This window comes from Oryctolagus cuniculus, chromosome 4, assembly GCF_051225735.1.
Source record: "Oryctolagus cuniculus isolate XC-2025 breed Fujian yellow rabbit chromosome 4, ASM5122573v1, whole genome shotgun sequence".
Lineage (NCBI taxonomy): Eukaryota > Metazoa > Chordata > Mammalia > Lagomorpha > Leporidae > Oryctolagus > Oryctolagus cuniculus.
The window spans coordinates 134,260,895-134,264,483 of NC_142870.1; positions in this window are offsets into that span (position 1 = coordinate 134,260,895).

A 3,589-nucleotide genomic window follows, 5' to 3' on the forward strand; every position below is an offset into this window, starting at 1 on the left:
TACCCACACATATAGGAGTGGATAACTTCAGGGCTAGGTCTTGCTAGGGGTAAAACAAAAGCAATGCCTGGACAAGAGGTCAGGCCCTAGCGAAGTGTGCAGATGTTGGGGAGCCCTTTGCACATCTCTAAGATGGGGCGGGTGGGGTGGGAGGAGAGTGCAGAAGGGTAAGGCAGAGGGTACATACCCCAAGTCCATACTTGTGTGTCTGCTTCATACTGCTCTGGCCTGCTTTCAATCAGTTCAAGTGGGATCACCTGGACGGCTTCTTGCAGCAGCCCCTCAGGCTCCCAGGGATCCTTGGAACCTAGGGCTAACCCCAAGGTGATTGTTAATATTTCCTGCTCCCTCAAACGCACCTCTGCTAAAAATAGACTCATTGTGTGATTCTTCCCAACAGCAGTAATCAGCAAGCTCTTTTTGCCTTTAATGGAAAGGAGAGTGGCTTGAGGGAGAGAGAGACATTGTAATAAGTTCCTGTTTGTTTCAGAATCTTGACAGTTGGGGTTTGGAAGGTTTGGGCTACAAGAAAGCGAACCCAAAGTGCATGCAAATGTCCATCCTTCCCGCACACTTCCTTCCCACCACCCCTCAACCACAGGTGCAGTTCTTCATTTTATATTGTGCCCAGGAAAGAAACCTTCACCCTGTCCAGGTTTCCCCATACCTCCTGTTGTGGTTTTAAAAGTGGTTTAAACAAACAAGGATGTGCTGGTCCCCCCCACCCTGTGTGTGCTGACTAAATGATTTGTAAAGAAGTTTCCCCGAGCTGTAACCCATGCTGTTATTATAGTTGCTGCAAAATGTTGTCTCCTATATTGATTTTATTTGTTTACTGGAGGTCTCCATATGTTTGTTTATATCACTAATTTATGGGAAAATGTAATGATTGCAATGAATGTGAATTATACAGACAGGCAAACGTTTTGTAATCATAATTCACACACACACAAAAGCTTGACTGAAACCTTAGACTATTTGGTAGCCTCTCTGCCCTCACTGTTTGTGATTTATCATCTGTCCCTTTAGCATCAGTTCCATTATGAATTAACTTGAAAGGAAAAAAAAAGTTGTTACGTATTTGCAAATGATTGCTGAATGAATAACAAAATTGAAAACTGAGGATTAATCTTGTAACTATGTAAATGTAAATGAAATAAAATCTGTGATTCCTTTTCCTCCAAAGGCTTTTGTGTACCTGGAGCTCCATTTTGCTATTTTCTTCTGAAATAAATGATGTGATGTTTTTCCTTCCTCTTTTGATTCTGGGTGTCCTATTATTGCATCCCTACCACAAGACTCTCCATTTTCTTCATGGCTTGATGGAAGCATCTCTGGGGTCCAGGGAGCAGAATAGAAGGATCCCCAAAATGTCCATCACGGGAGAGACCTCCTTTGGCCTAATTTCACCCCAGTGACACTGACATCATGAGATGATTTCTGTTATGCAAGAAGGAAAAAGCGGAATTCTGGGAAACACTGCCTTCATGCCGCCCCTGGCTCCGTGCACACTCTCACAAACCACTTCTGAATTCCCAGAGAAAAGCCTGGCAGAAACCAAACAGGGAAAGAAAAAAAGCGGGACAGAATGGCTCCAAGCCCTGCTTAAGCTCTGATGCCCTGCCTGGGCTCAGTTGTCCTCAAGAATCTTCCTAGCTGGATGCTGCCTCCTCAGGCCCCAGGGATCCCTGCACAGAGCTGCGAAGCGCATAGCTTTGAGACTGGGAGGCATAGCCTATAGGTCTCTATCTTGCACCCCAGTCGGATTTTCGGTGGGTTTTAGCATTGTTGCATGTGCCCTCTTCTCTGCCCAATCACTGGGGGACTTGAAAGTGTCAGAATCACAAGACCCATCCTCCCTCCTCCAGCAGCCATTGCCTTCCTAGACACACGCGTCCCTCCTTCCCCCACGCCCACTACGCAGACGCTACACCTTGCTCCTTCTCTCCACTCCTGAGAAGTTGGTGTGAGGGGCTGGGGCCCTGGACCGGGTTTGAGGACGAGAGTGCCTAAGCTGGAAATGCTAGGTCTCTTTAGAGAGCCCCTTGGAGAATTAGCGTATAGAGTGAGGGCTGAGGTCCAGGAGAAGAAGCTGCGGAAGGGACTCCAGCGCGCAAAAGCCGAAGGCCCGGCTGTGGAAAGGCGGCTGCGAGCTGAGAGAGAGTGGGAAAGCCGCAGCGAGGAGGCAGCCCCCCTCCCCGCCCCTCCCACCCCAGGGTCTCGTCCTCAGGCTCAGGGACAGCAGCGGGTTGGTGGTGAGGCGCCTCTCCAGTGGCTCAGGTCTCTTCGACTAGGTTGCATGGAGAGGGCACTCTTGAAAGTCCTTTTCGCCGACAGAAGCGCTGTGGTAGGAACCAAGTGGGGACTCTGCATTGAAGCCTGCACCTCTGGGGCTCGGAGCGCTTGGCTCGATCTTGCTGCTTAGAGTCCCTCCCTGCGACAGCCAGGGACTCCACAGGGGATCCCAACCCTTCACTGGCACCTCCCATTGCGCCCAGGAAAGCGCCGTGAAGACACCTCCAAGTGGCGAGAGGGCTGCCCCTGACGCTCCACGCCGGGGTTTTGGGGAAGGAAAGTCTGCCTCTGAACCTTCCGAGTCCACACCTGTGGCGATGGGGTCCAGGGGTCCAGGAGAGGGAAAAAAAGCAAAGCGCTCAAGCACCCAGCTGCCGGCAGGGCTTAGACTGCCTTCAAACCTTTTATTTTGTATTTTTGGCGGGGTTGAATGGTGTCACCTTTGACAGAGCCTCGAACTCACTGGTCCCCAAGTGCCCATGGCTCACCTCACCCTGTGTTCGGCTCAGTGTCCTCTGGGAAAGTTACTCACCTCCCATCTTGCCAGTGGCACTGAGGGGGAAGCTAGGGGACACCTAAACCTGTTATTGATCCTAAATATGCCCTATCTCCCCCCTTCACGATTCCACATTTAAGTGCAAGGTAAAAACAGAGTGAGTGGTGAGAAGACCTTGGAATGGGGAGTCATTCCATTTACACTGCTTGTCCATCTGCAGACCCTGTGCCCCGGAATGAGAAAGGAAGCCCCCTGTACTTCAGGTTCCACCAGTGTAAAATAAAACGATATTTCCCCCTTTTAAAAAATGTTTTATTATCTTTCACGAGTTTGTTTTGTTTAAATAAGATACTCCCTGAAATATTTAGAATCCAAACGCTAGTTGTTGCTATATGTAGTCATCTGGCAACCTCACTAAATCAGATGACTATCTGTAGGCTCCTCTAGCCAATCATAGAGTCCCTCAGAGGCTCCAGGCACTACAACCATTTGTGTTTCCTTCAGGCACCCCAAGAAGAGCTGAACATCCTCACCCTCTTGCCATATGAACTTACTCTTAGAGTTCCAGCGCCCAATGCATCCAGGCACTATGGCAGAGATATAATCTGTTTTTTAAGGGCCAAAGAAAAACTGGAAGTAGAGTTTATTTCAGTACAGAACAAAGCTGAAGAAACTGATTGCCTTAATGTCACCCATATGATTTGTGAAGATTCTGGCGTTGTAGTAAATTCCATGGCTCGCTTAGCCCAGATGTTGAGTTAATTTTGTTATAAGTCTCTGCAGTTTCTTAGTTCCCTG